General features: G+C 35.1%; 1 protein-coding gene across 1 annotated transcript in view; it reads right to left on the bottom strand.

The window, feature by feature from the left end:
- LOC140711435 (uncharacterized) overlaps nucleotides 1-15,719 on the bottom strand; it is a 354,739-nt gene that overhangs the window by 740 nt on the left and 338,280 nt on the right. The gene's annotated exons all lie outside the window — the stretch shown is intronic.

The following is a 15,719-nucleotide window of genomic DNA, read 5'->3' as shown; positions in this document are numbered from 1 at the left end:
CTATCACTACTATTCTGCTCCCTTGCCGTTTTTTTTGTTTTTGTTTTTGTTTTTTATCCCATTTTGGATAAAAATTATAAATTAAAATTATAATATGAATTTGAAGATTGCTACTCAGCTAGCATAAACAAGCAACCCTGTCTCTCCTTATCCAACATACTAATATATGTATTGTTTTCTTAAATGCAAATGCCTTAGGCTTTTACAAGTTAACAGACTGTTTCACCCTCCTCATTCCCACCAAAGGAAGCTAAACAAACAAGGGAGGGTGGATGAGAACAAAACATGTTTTTACTTCCAGGAGGGCTTTATTTGAAAGCGTCCAGCTCTGAGGATGCAGTATGAGTCCTGCCAAGCTTCAGGCAAAGCACCCTCCAAAAATCTGAGGACATTCTGCTAACGTGGGGAGTAATTGTGGAAACAACATGTTACAGAGACATTGAAAACTAATCCTGGATTTTCCAGTGTAATGTACATTTGCTGGAACATTCAACTCTTCCCAGGCAGAAGTCAGAATGTTTATAGCTTTCAGCCTCACTGTTTGGAAATGGAAAGCTGAGTTCAGAATTCATAATAACTGATTAAGCTGCTGTTTTTTACCCAACCTTAGCAGGGGAAAAAGCAGTGGGTTCTCATACTGAACCATAAACACATGTTATGTTATGTGTTATAAATTCCCTAACATTGTACTTTTCTTGAAGGGGAGAATGAGGGATATAATAGAACATTTTTAACTAAAAGCTAAAAGAGACTGTCTAGTTGGCATATCAAGTTAGAAATGAAAAGAAATCCATTTAAGTACTGTAGCATATGTATTTCATGGGCTAGCATCATAGAATACTGAAGTTAGAAGAGCTGCAGAAGTACCTAATCCAAATTCTTTCTTTACAAAAGACAAAACTGAAAACCAATGAAGCAAAATGATTTAAAGTCACATAGAGAGTTAGTGTCAACACAGATAATAGGCTCAATTCTCCTGATTTCTAATGCAGCAGACACTGATGGTAACTACTGATCAGTGCCACATATCATACAGGTCATGTCACAGCATTCTGAAACATGTAAGTTCTTTTTCTCACTGTCTTGACGACTTTAGACCTAGGTATGTAGCCTTTACCATCATGTGGGACTTTGTTTATGGAAACGGCCTTGCCCCACCTCCTCATGGCCTGAGAATGAATGCCTTTGGCTAAGTAAGAAAGCTCAGAAAATATCTGTGAGTAGGTCTGATTTTGATGAGTCAAGAAGAAAACTATTGATTATGAGCTAGGAATAAAAACAGTGGGTCAAAATATAGTAACCACTTTTCTGGTTTCTTATGTTTGATACTTTGACATCTTGGAGACTTGCAGACTCTGGATAGACTGACTCTAGTTAATTCTTAGAGATAGGAAAAGACTGGCTTATGAGTGCACCTTTCATATGCCAAATAACCAATGCAGAGCCCACGTCTCAAGCACCTTCTTTATTAGCCCTTTACACTGAGGACCACTGTCCACCTGCCCTAATCACTCCAGACCCAGATACCAGACAACTAGGGACAGCCCGTAGATCCTATAGCGCACTGAAATTACTCGAACTCATCAATACCAAACCTGTTTGCCCTTCCTTGCCAGTCGCTTCCTATGGAAACCATAATAAAGACTTTTGTCACATTTTCCCCTCACTCCCTCTGTCTCCTGATGCCAGTGCTTCCCCGGGGTGGCCGGGTGTGGCATGGTGTACCCCTTCCTCCTGGAACTGTGAATAACAAACTATCTTTTCAATGGCAACCATCTCCTAACCTGGTCACCTGCATAATAATAACAAAACCTACATTTTGAAACACAGAGGTCAAAAGCCAAGAAAATTAAAGGTGCCACAATCAGAGATAGGTTTGAAGCAAGCAAGAAGAAACGAGAGATAAGTCACAAGTATGGATAATGTGGCAAATGTCTAGCTCAGAAGGAACTCACGCAAACCCAGAATACTGATGGGAGTATGCCTTTGGTGCCCTCCTGCTGATATGGGAGGGTTGCCTTAAAGTGTTAAAGTGACACATCAACAAGTTCCTCCTGAACACATGCTTAATAAGTGGCATGTGAGCACTTGAACATTCCTAGACACAGACTCACTATGCAGCGTTCCCATGACCAGTGCCCTAGTTCCAGTCCATAGCAGAAAGCTGAAACAGCCTCTTACTCATCTCTGCTTTTTTTTTCCCACCCTTATTTAATTCATCTATTCTATCCCTTCTAAGTTACAGCTTGAATGTTCGTAAGAATCTTCCATAGTTCCTCATATCTTCCTCATTTAAATTGAAGCCTCGCCATTACATTTAGAACTTTCCAAACGGTGTCTCCAGCCTGTCCTCTAGTCCTGACTTCCACACTTCTGTTACATTCCCTACAATGTGGCAAAATTAAAGTATTCACTGTCCATAGCACATTATTCCCATGCACTGAACCACTTCATTACAAGAAGAACCATAAAATATATTTTACAACACTGATTTTGGACATAAACATACCTGGATTTGAATTCTTGGCCACAAACTGTGGTGTGATCTTGGCACTCTCAGTCCTTTTTTTGCTCATGACAAATAGATTTCATAATATATATGTTATAGGATGATTAAAGAGGTTAAATGAGATAGTACATGTAAAGATGTCAGCACAATTTTGGTGTGAATTAACACTAGTTAACAGAGGCTATTTTATCGTTGCTCACCTTAAGCATATTAGAGTTTTCAAAGTATGTCAGATACATAATGACATTTGCTACTCATGAAGTTCTAACATGTATTATAACTGTTGCCGTTTTACAGATGAAAAACCTCAGACTCAAGAGAAGTGACTTGCTCCATGTCATATAATCAGGTAAGAATTACAAAAGTTCTCCTTTTTTTTTTTTTTTTTTTTTTTTTTTCCTGAGACAGAATTTCGCTCTTGTTGCCCAGGCTAGAGTACAATGGCGTGATCTCGGCTCATGGCAACCTCCGCCTCCCAGGTTGGTTCAAGCAATTCTCCTGCTCCAGCCTCCCAAGTAGCTGGGATTACAGGTATGCACCACCATGCCCAGCTAAATTTGTATTTTTAGTACAGATGGGGGTATCATCATGTTGGCTAGGCTGGTCACGAACTCTTGACCTCAGGTGATCCACCAGCCTTGGTCTCCCAAAGTGCTGGGATTACAGGAGTGAGCCACCGCGCCTGGTCTAAAACAGTTCTTCACCTGCTTCTTTCTTTCATTCTTTTCTTCTCTACATTGCATATGACATGATGCCATATAAAGTCATTTAAAGAAACGAATGGAAATAGTCATGTTTTATTCTCACAGTACCTAAGAATTAAGAAGAAATTTTTTTAAAACTTAGTTTACTGATTATTTGCATGTGCCTAACACTGCATTAAGAGTTTTATATAAATTTTTATGATTTAAATATAACAACACATCTGCAAGTTATATACTATTACAATATTTTCAGGTGAGAAAATGAAAACTTACAGAGATTAACTTGTTCATATCGCACAGGTAGCAACTGACAACACTGTACTCATCTAAGACAAAAGCCGACATATTTAAACACTAGATTAAGTTGCAATTCAAATTAGGCATGTAATTAATTTCTACTGAATCAAATTTTAAATGACATATGGAAAATAAAACTGCCTTGCTCTGTAGTAGAGGGAAAAATAATGAGATTTTCTGGAAAACTGATTTGTGTGTGTTTGTGCCTGTGTGTGTGTGAGTAAAACAGAAAAATAGATGATAGATAGATAGATAGATAGATAGATAGATAGATAGATAGATGAGAGATAGACGAGAGATAGATGGATGGATGGATAGATAGACAGATAGATAGATAGATAGATAGATAGATAGACAGACATTGTGCCCAAGCATATAAACATGTTTCAATAAGCACTCTTTCTTTTAACAATAATAGAAATCCAATTTAAGCCAAGCACATGGATATTTGGAGGGTGGGAGGGAAGACAAGCTTCCAGCCTCATTTGCCACTCGCTGTAACCCTGTGGAAAGTTCTGATCAATGGAGTGTTAGGAGAGAAGATGTAAATAACTTATAAGATACACCTTAAAGGTGAGTGCTAGTCCCTTTTTTTCCCTTTCTTCTACCCTGCTTAGATCATTAATGTGATGAATGGAGGTAAAATGTAGATTAGGTGAATGAAAATTGCTCCTTAAGGGTGGCATTGTGGACACCTCAAAGTAGCCTGAGTCCCAGACAACTGTATGCCCCAAACGTTCTAGATCCTAACTTTACATGAGAAAAAAATAAGTGTCTATCTGTTTAAACCACTGTTATTTTGGTTCTCTATTACATACAGCTAGACAAATTATAACAATTCTTATATCTTAATTATTTACTTACGTATAAACCAAAGCTGAGAACAGAAAGAAGGAAACAATTGAAATTTTTTTTGAGGGACTTATGGGTTAAGTGTCTAGCCATAGACTTATGAAATTTCAGAGCTAAGAGGGACATTAACAGTAATCTAATCTATTCACAGAGGCAACCCTCAAATCTACTGTCCAAAATTATGAAATCCAGTCATGGGGATAAGCTAAATTAGATGTATCTAAAATAAAGTGTTAATTTTCATAGTTGTCAGAGTCACATCTATGTAGTTAAGTATTCATCACTTGGATTGAAAATATACAGGGCCCTGATACTTGCCTAAAATGTACTGGGTCTATACGAAGTGATACAGGAAGGACAAACAACTGAAGTCATTGCAGGAGTTCAATGGGAGATATTAATCAAAAGAAGATTGCCAAATGGGCACATAAATTGACCACTATGCCAGGCGCGGTGGCTCACGCCTGTAATCCCAGCACTTTGGGAGGCCGAGGCAGGCGGATCACAAGGTCAGGAGATCGAGACCACGGTGAAACCCCGTCTCTACTAAAAATACAAAAAATTAGCCGGGCGCGGTGGCGGGCGCCTGTAGTCCCAGCTACTCAGGAGGCTGAGGCAGGAGAATGGTGTGAACCCGGGAGGCGGAGCTTGCAGTGAGCGGAGATCGCGCCACCGCACTCCAGCCTGGGCGACAGAGCAAGACTCCGTCTCAAAAAAAAAAAAAAATTGACCACTATGGACCAGGCACAGTGGTTCACATCTGTAATTCCAGCACTTTGGGTGGCTGAGGCAGGAGGATCAGTTGAGTCCAGAAGGTCCAGTTGAGTCCAGGAGGTCAAGACCAGTCTGGGCAACATAGCAAGACCCCTTCTCTACCAAAAAAAAAAAAAAAAGTACTACTATGCTATACCTAAGATCCTTCATTATCTTCATTTAGTTAATCTAACCTGGAATACTTTGTCTCAAATCCTGGAGACTTGAGGAAGCATTGTCTCCCACACATCCTAATTACACATCTTCAATGACTTCTATCATGGGAAGTAGGATCACATCACTTGAGACTCATCATGGGTTTTAAAATATGCGTTTTAGAAGAATTGCATTTGCATAGTTACGCAACATTGGGAGTGAAGTCATTGTTGCTGTACAAAGTGAAATGCGGTTTATTCTCATGTTTATGCTAACTGTTCAAAAGGAAAGCAAACAAATTAAAGGTGCTGACACATTGATAATATCTTCCTTAGCAGAAAGTTCAACACCATACTCCTAAGCATTGTTACTCAGCATCTGCCCAGAGGCCTGACAAAGTGTAATACCCAGACACTAGGCAGAGATCCCAAGGATGGTAACACACGTTCCATCTGTTCCTTAAGGGATGGGGTTGGGTAAGAGGCAAACAAGTTGCCCCATGAACAACCAGGATTTTTCTGTTTGACTCCTGTAATTAAGCCCACCCCTCACCTGTACCCAACCCCACACTACCAAAGGAAGGCATCCCCCTTCATCTTCCTGAAAATACCTTAAGAATCCGATCAAAAATGGACAATTTAATAGATGCTCTAAAGTCTGTTAAGAATTGAGTTTTCTTCATCTAACATAATTGCTTTCTCAAGCACTTTCTTCTTTTAAGCCATAATTAGAATGTTCTATTGAAATAGAAATACACTGTTGCAAAATGTACTTTTGCAAACAAAAGCAGGACTGCCTGGGAAGTTTTGCAAGATTGTATTCACCATTGGTTATGCACTCACAAACAATGTTGTTATGACCTATCAAATGTATTTTACTCCTGAAGTACTTAAAATAATTTATGGAAGATACGCTAAAACTTACAAGAAACACAAATATTTTATTGCATATCACTATATTAAGTGTGTTTACCATTAATGGTAAATATACTCACCATTGTACTTACCATTGTTTTTGTATTTTACCAATACAATTAATTTTCGTGTTTTGCCAATACAATTTTACCTGTTAATGATAAGTGTACTTACCAATATACTTACCAATTAATGGTAAGTGTACTTACCAATATACTTACCAATTAATGGTAAGTGTACTTACCATAGTTTTTGTATTTTAAGGAAAGTAATACTAACTCTTCAGCAAAATAAAATTTGCTAACTTAATAAATATTCTAAGCCTAATTATTTGGTTGAAGTTAAGTATATTTTATAACTTTTCCTCCTGGAAATACTTGCTCATTATAAAAAATATATAAAATACAAGTAAGTATAAAGAGAAATAAAACTCACTTCACTCTAATCCCATAATATACATAAAGTAAACATTCAGGTATATTTTACACAAATTTAATATATCTCTATTTTATATTTAAAATGATATCACAAGCATTTATCTATGTTTTAAGACATTTTCTGTTGTTCATGATATGTCTTTGCATTCTCTTTTGCTCCATGGACTACATTTTGTTTGGTTTTAACTCAAGTTTCTTGAAAAATATCTGCTGGTACTAGTGGTTAATTTAAAGAATCTTCTAAGACAAGGGGATTTTAATATATCTTGGAACAAAGAAAGTGAAAACACAGCATAATAAAGCTTATAGAATGCAGCAAAAACAGTACTAAGAGGAAAGTTTCTAACAATAAAAACCTACATTAGGCCAGGCGCGATGGCTCATGCCTGTAATCCCAGCACTTTGGGAGGCCGAGGCAGGCAGATCACCTGAGGTTGGGGGTTCGAGACCAGCCTGACCATCATGGAGAAACCCTGTCTCTACGGAAAAAAAAACAAAAAATTAGCTGGGTGTGGTGGCACATGCCTGTAATCCCAGCTACTTGGGAGGCGGAGGCAGAAGAGTCACTTGAACCTGGGAGGCGGAGGTTACGGTGATCTGAGATCGTGCCATTGCACTCTAGCCTGGGCAAGAAGAGTGAAACTCCATCAAAAAAAAAAAAAAAAAAAAAAAAAGGGGAAAGATACTGAGTAAACAATTTCACACCCCAAGGAACAAGGAAAAGAACAAGCTGAGCTAAAAGTTAGCAGAGGAAAAGAAATTATAAAGAATAGGGCAGAAACAAATCAAACAGAAAATAGAAAAATAAACAAAACTAAGTGTTGTGTTTTTTTAAGATAAACAATATTGACAAACTCTTAACTATACTAAGAAAAAAAGAGAAAAGACAAATAAAATCAGAAATTAAAGAGAAGACATTACAGCAGATGCTTGAGAATAAAAAGGATCAGGGGGAAAACAATAAACAATTACATTCCAAGTTGGATAACCTAGAAGAAATGGATAAATTTCTAGAAACATACAAGACTGAATCATAAAGAGATTTGAAAATCTGAACAGACCTACTAAGGCTATTGAATCAATAATCTGAAACCTCCTAACAAAGAAAAGGCCAAGACCAAAAGCCTTCATGGTTAAATTCTGCCAAACATTTAAAGAAGAATTAATGTCAATCCATCTTAAGCTCTTCCAAAAAACAGAGGAGGAAATACTCCCAAAGTCATTTTACGAGGCCAGCATCACTGTGACACCAAAGGCAGAAACAGATAACACAAGTGAAGAAAACTTCATGACAATATCCCAAATAAACACATATGTAAAATTCCCCAATAAAATGGTTGCAAATCAGATTCAACAGCACATTAAAAGGATTACATACCAAGACAAAGTGGGATTTATCCTTGGGATGCAAGGATGGTTGAATACACACAAATCTATCAATGTGATACACCACAGTAACAGAATAAAGGACAAAAACCATATGACCACCTCAAATAGGTGTAGAAAAAGCATTTGACAAAGTTCAACATCCCAAACTCTCAACCAAATAGTTATAGAAGAAAATTTCTTCAACACAATAAGACCCATATTTAAAAAAAAAAAAAAAAAAAAAAAAAAACCTACAGCTAATATTATAATCAATGGGGAAAAATTGACTCCTTTTTCTCTAAGATCTAGTACAAGGCAAGGTTGTCAACTCTTGCCACTTCTATTCAGTATAGCACTGGAAGTCCTGGCCAGAGCAATCAGGCAAGAAAAAAAGAGAAAAGGCATACAAATGGAAAAGAAAGAAGTAACTATCTTGGCACATGACCTGATCATGTATGTAGAAAACTCTGAAGACTCAAAAACAAGAAAAAAAAAAAATCTGTTAGAACTACTAAACAATCACCAAAATTTTAGGATACAAAATCAACATACAAAAATGGGTGGCATTTCTAATCACTAACAATGAACTATTTGAAAAGGGAAATTAAGAAAACAATCCAATCACAATAGCATCAAAAATAATAAAATATTTAGGAATAACCTTAACCAAATAGATGACACATTTGTACACTGAAAATTAGAAAACATTGATGAAGTAAATTAAAGGAGACAGATAAGTTGAAAGTTATCCTATATTTATGAATTGGAAGAATTAATGGTATTAAAATGCCCGTACTACCCAAGTGATGTACAGATTCAATACAATCCTTATCAAAGTCCTAATGGCATTCTTTAGAGAAGTAGAAAAAACAATCCTAAAATTTACAAAGGACTACAGCCCCAAATGGCCAAAGCAATCAATAAACAGCTGGAAAAACTAGATCCCCACATGCAGAAAAATGAAATTAGGCCTTTATCTCATACCATATACAAAAATTAACTCAAAACATATTTTAGACTTAAATACAGACTTAAATGTAAGACCTGAAATCCATAAAACCACCAGAAGAAAACACAAGGAGAAAGCTTCTAGACATTAGTTTTGACAACCATTTTTTAATAATACACCAAAAACACAGGAAAAAATTCAAAACTAGACAAGCGGGATTGCATCAAACTAAAAATCTGTACAACAAAGGGAACCATCGACAGAATGAAAAAGCAACCTACAGAATTGGAGAAAATATTTGTAAACCATATCTCTAATAAGGGGTTAATATCCCTTAATATTTGTTAATATTTGTAAACCATATATCTAACAAAGGGTTAATATATAAAGAACTCATACAACTCAATAGCAAAAAATAAGCAAATAATTTGATTTAAAAATGGGCATAGCACCTGAATAGACATTTCTGCAAAGACGACATACAAATGACCAACAAGTATATGAAAAAACGCTCAACATCAATCATTAGGGAAATGCAAATTGAAACCAAAATGAGATATCACCTCACACCTATTAGAATAGTTATTATCAAAAAGACAAAAGGTAACATGTTGGCGAGGATGTGGATGGAGAAAAGGGAACTCATATGCTGTTGGTGGAAATGTAAATTGGTACATTTGAAAAACAGTATAGAGATTCCTCAGAAAATTAAACATATAACTACCATATCATTCAGTAATCCTACTGCTGAGTATATATCCAGTATAATCAGTATCTCAAAGAGATATCTGCATTTCCATGTGGATTTCAGCCTATTCACACTAGCCAAAATATGGAAACAACCAAAATGCCTGTTGTCAGATAAATACACACACACACACACACACTCATATACACACAGTGGAATATTATTCAGCCTTAATAAAGGACATCTTGCCATTCGTAATAGCATGGATGAACCTAAAGAACATGACGTTAGGTGAAATAAGTCAGATACAAGAAGACAAATACTGCCTCATTTCACTCATATGTGGTATCCCAAATAGTCAAACTCACAAGAGAGAGTAAAATGTGGTTTCCAGGGTTTGCACCTGACAGAAATGGGGACACGTTCATCAAATGGCACAAAGTTTCAGTCATGAATTAACAGTGAATATAGCTAGCAGTACTCTATATTCGAAAGTTGCTAAGAAGGTAGATCTCAAGTATTGTTACCATAAAAACAAAGACCACGCCACTGCTCCAGCCCAGGCGATAGAGTGAGACTCAGTCTCAAAAAGAAAATGATAACTTTGTGGCTTTGTGGAGTGATGGATATGCTAATTAGCTTGATTGTGGTGATCATTCCACAATGTATACATACATCAAAACATCAAGTTGTATGCTTTAAATGAATACAATTTTTGTCAATTTACCTTGATAAAGCTTGATAAAATAATTTCATCATAGTGCTCTGTCAAAAGAAAGAATAAACGAACATCATTTAAGTGACTCCCTTGTATGGTAAAAAAAGAAAAGAAAAAAATAAAAAAGGAATATTTAGGTTCCCTCTGCCCCTTCCTATAATGGTAGTTTCATAATGTTGGCAAGGCTGACCTATGGAGCTTGGAACTCCCTTTCCTGTATGTTCCTGGACAAGATACCACGGGCAGAATTGAAGGATGCAGTTTTAGTTGACATACATTGTCATTTATAAGCTGCCTCACTTCTTGGTGTGAGACAGTGGCTACGCCTGAAATTGCTCTACCTTCATCTAGATCCTCCTTCAGCTTCTCCAACTCCTGGGCCAGACCAGGTGTGTATGTTTAGCTCTGTTGATGAAGAGCCCTGGTTTCTGCAAGACAACTACACTATCGGGTTCAGAGGCTCAAACATAACTGGTTTCAGTCCATCCTAGTGGCTCCAACTCATGTTTGTGGATTTCAGGTCTTTGGGTGTTTTTCAACAGATTTATTAAACTATACATTATTTACCATAAAAATCACCCATTATAAGGGTAAATTTCATTAACTTTTAGTAAATATATGGAATTGTGCAACCACCAAAATAATTCAATTTTAGAATATTTCTATCACCCCCCCACCAAAAAAAAATTTCCTTAAGCTCATTTGCAGCAAACTGCTTGTCCAACCACCAGCTGTAGGCAGCCACTTATCTGTTTTACTGTCTCTGTAAATGTGACTTTTCTGGATTTTTCATGTAAATGGCATCTTGCAAATACAGTAGTTTGTGTCTGACATCTCTCATCTAGTATAGTGGCTTTGAGGTTCATCCATGTTTTAATATATATCAATATTTTGTCCTTTTTTATTGTCTGCAAATGCTTTATATATTTTGCTTATACATTGATCGGTTGATAAGACATTTGAAATGTTTCCAGTTTTTCTCTATTTTGATTAAGGCTGCTAGGAACATTTGTGTTCAAGTCTTTTTGTGAATATGTTTTCATATCTCTACTTGGGTAGATTTACCAGGAACTGGTTGTTGAATTCTGTGGTAAGTTTTTATATAACCATTTATGAAACTGCCAACCTGATTTCCACAGTGGCTGTACCATTTTGCATTCTCCCAACAATGTATAAGGGTTTCTGTTTCTCCACATATACTCAATATTTCTTATTGGCTTTCTTTCTTTATTATAGCCATTCTAATAGATGTGTATTGGTATTTCATTGTTTTTTGCTTTACATTTCTCTATTTATGATCATTGAGTACCTCTTCATATTTTTACTAGATATTTGTATGTCTTCTTTGATGAGATGCCTACTCAAGTCTTTTGCCCATTTTTAAAACTTGGTTATTTTCATAGTGATTGAGTTGTAAGATTTCTTTATATATTTATCAGATATATGATTTGAAAATGTTTTCTCTTGTCTGTGGCTCGAGCATCTTTGGAAGCACAAAAGTTTTACATTTTTATAATATCTTTTATTCCTTCATGGTTTGTGCTTTTTATTTCATTGCTAAGAACTCTATGCCTAACCCAAAATCATAAAGATTCTCTCCTATGTGTTCTTCCAGAAGTTTTACTTTTATATTTAGCTGTATCATTCATTTTTAGTTAATTTTTGTTCATGGTGTGAGGTAAGGATCCAAGTTTTTTTTTTTGTTTTTTTTTTTGTTTGTTTTTTTGTTTTTTTTGCCTATAGATATACAATGGTCCAAGAATAGAATCACTTCTTGAGATTTGTATTGTTTCATTCATTGCGTTGCCTTGGCACCTTTGTTCCAGCCTGTTCTGGCTCGCTCTCACTTTACGACAATCTTTGCTTCCTGAACGCCTGTTGTAAGGACATCAAACTACAATATTAGACATATAGAGCAGCTCCCGCAACGGTGTAAGATCAAACCCTTAATAGATATAGGTACATGATTGATAGGTAGGTAGGTAGGTAGGTAGGTAGGTAGGTAGATAGATAGATAGATAGATAGATAGATAGATAGATAGATAGATATAAGAATTAGATAGATAGATAGATAGATAGATAGATAGATAGATAGATAGATAGATAGATAGATAAAGAGACATAAGAATATTCCTTAGTGGTCTGCTTCTTTGAATCCTGACTGATAAACTAATCAAAGTGTGCAATGCTTATGAATATGTCTGGGATTTTCAACTGCAGGCTTTTGTGTTAAATGTTATTCAGCCATCAAAGACTCACTATTTTTACTCAGAGTTATAAATATTCTTTAACTACTAATTAAGCATGACTCTAAATTCAACTGACTTTACTGTTCATATCTAAGATCTTTAATTTGGCACCTTCCAATTCTTGAGATGTTAAATTTATTTATTTTTTTAAGTATATGTGGGTGCTAAGTTTTTTTATGCCATCCATATCTGAAAGTGTCTTTCTGTTGAATTTATGCATAAATAAAAATTCACTTGTGTGTTAAATCCTTGACTTCAGGAATGTGTTTTGCTTCCATGGAAAAACTTCAGTAAACATATATAATTATTGCCTCATTCCTTTTACAATAAATTACTGACTCTCCTCTTTCATGACCTAAATGTAGATAATATGAGAAAAGTTTATAACTTCACATCAACATCACTTAATCCTAAAGTAATTCTTCTTAAAATTCTCCCTTTTAATGCCAAAATATCAGGGTAAATCCAGTACTAGTCAGCATTAAGCATTATCTATGACTTTTATAGAAACAATAGTCAAAATACTGGCACAAATCATGGGAAATAGTTCATGAGTTCATTTCTGTGTAATAAGTCGTAAGTTGTCCACAGTCTGACTGAATCTTATTTGTAAACAAATTATGTGAAACAATTCCAAAAGAACAAGATGTATTTTGTTCACTGGTAGAAGTGCCTGCATCTAAATTCCTGCTCAAGTTTAAAAACAAATTATTACAGAGTTAAAATTTATTAAATTAATTTCTTGGTTTATCACTTCCTCTTCCTACATAATTCCCTGCAATTCTTTCTCTATGGATAAAATTATTTTAATAAATTGTATTTTATAATATTGGATTTATGCAAAAAATACATATATATATATGTTGGCTATAAGGCATAATGAATACTTAAATGAATACTTGTGCATCCAGTCCTTCACCCCACTTAAGATTTGGGACATTGTATCTGCCTGTGGGTTGTCCTTGTTTCCCATCCCCAAACCCCCACCACTCTGGATTTTGTGTCTGACATTCTATTTCCTTTTTTAAATTACTCTTACTGTAGTAATTTTCATTTACAATTTAATTCATTAGTTTTATTTACTGAGTTTTCACAAATGTTTAATCACCACCACAATCATAAAAAAGATTTCCATCACCCTGAGAAAATGTCTCCTCATCTTTATAGTCAGTTTATTCTCCTGACCCTCTGGCTCCTGGCAAACACTGACCTGTTTTCTGTCCTTCTTGTTTAGCCTTTTCTTGAATGTCATATAAATGGAACTTACAACATACAGTATAGCCTTTTGTGTCCAATCTATTTCACTTACTACAATGATCTTGAGATTCATTCCTGTCTGTGTGTGTACCATAGTACCTTTTTATTGCTGAGTAGCATTCCATTGTATGGATATACCATAAATTGTTTATCTATTTACCAGTTGATGACGATTTGGGTTGTTTCCATTATGGGCTATTAGGAATAAAGTTGCTATGAGCATTGAATACAAGTGTTTGTACTGGATACGATTTCATTTATCTTGTTTTCATTTCTTATTCCTGGAGGTGGAATTCCTGGTCAATATTATAAGTATATCTTTAACTTTACAAGAAACTGCTAACCTGTTTTCCAAAGTTGCTATGCCACTTAATTTATTACTTTTTAAAAAATACAACTCCATCGCATGCCTATGTATCCCTAGGCAACGATTTTAGCTTTGTCTGTTTTAGAGCTTTATAAAATAGTATAACAATGTGGTCTTTTTTTCCCTGTCTTTTCCTCACTTAATCTTACACTTCTTATTGTCACCATCTTGTTACATATAGTCCTTAGTTCTGTCTTGTTCACTGCTGTATCATATTTGACTACGTAATCATGCCATGGTTTTTTTCATTCTATATGTGCCTATTAAATGTGTTCAAATTGTATTTGTCAATTCCATATGCTTGTGAAAATTTGTTAGTATAACCTATCAACTTTGAGACATAATATACTGAAATCCCCCACTATAATAGATTTTTATTTTTCCAGATGTTTCTGTTAATTTTTAATTTATACACTTTGAAGATATTTTCTTAAGCACACATGATTAGAATTGTTGCAGTTACAGTAAATTAAAATGTTTATCACTAAGTAGTATCTCTCTGTACATCTTGTCAGTCTTTTTAATCGTAAAGTTTATTTTTTCTGACATTAATATAATTATTCCAGCTTCTTTTTTCCTGAAAAATATTTTTCCAGTTTTTTACGTTAACTTTTTAATTTTTTAGGTGTGTTTGCTGATAATAGCATATGACAGTAATTTTTACTTCATCCTACCTGATAATTAGCCATCTTTTAATTGCTCAAATAAGCCCATTTATGTATATTGTGATTAAGTTCTAGCATCTTCTTTCTTACTTTCTATTGTCCCTATTATTTCTCTTCCTTTCTATCTTTCCTTTAGTATTTTAGGATTAACCGGGTTTTTTTGTTTGTCTTCTTTCTCCATTTTTCCACTTCTTACAGATATCTAGTTTATTCTTCTTTATTTTTTAAAAGGGGTAACCTTTGAAATTTTACCATGCATATTTATTATGTATTGATTTCTGAAGATAGTATTTTATTATGTATTGATTTCTGAAGATAGTATTTTAACCCAACTTATGAGCAACCTAAGCATGTTTGAACATGTTAAATCTTATTAAAAGAGGGATTGAGGGCCCAAACGTGGACAAAAACTGTCGAGTCCTGAAACACTTCTTCAAGGCATAGCATATCTCAGTCTCTGTGAAATGTGTAAATCTCCCCAAAAGTTCATTGTGCCCTTGTCCCTGTTCCACATAACAAATATAATTGTTTCTTTGTGTGTATGTCACATTGAAGTGTGACTACCCTGAGAATAAAGAAAACAACACCTTTACTTTTTATTTGTAGTTCTTGACATAGGACTCAGCATATCATAACATACATTTATTTTAGAAAATATTTCTTTTCAATTAAAAATTTTATGTTCCTATGCACTCATGACTTTTTATTTTCTCATCTTTCAAAGTGATAACCAACTTCATCAAAAACCTTACTCGGCATGGCCAGTGATAAAAGAGAAGGTCTGAATAAGCTACAAATGACGATTCTTATATTTTCTGTGTCTCTCTCCACTTTTG

The sequence above is a fragment of the Chlorocebus sabaeus genome, chromosome 3, assembly GCF_047675955.1.
Source record: "Chlorocebus sabaeus isolate Y175 chromosome 3, mChlSab1.0.hap1, whole genome shotgun sequence".
NCBI lineage: Eukaryota > Metazoa > Chordata > Mammalia > Primates > Cercopithecidae > Chlorocebus > Chlorocebus sabaeus.
The sequence above is the reverse complement of the archived record's forward strand: the minus strand, read 5'-3'. Positions and strand labels throughout refer to the sequence as shown.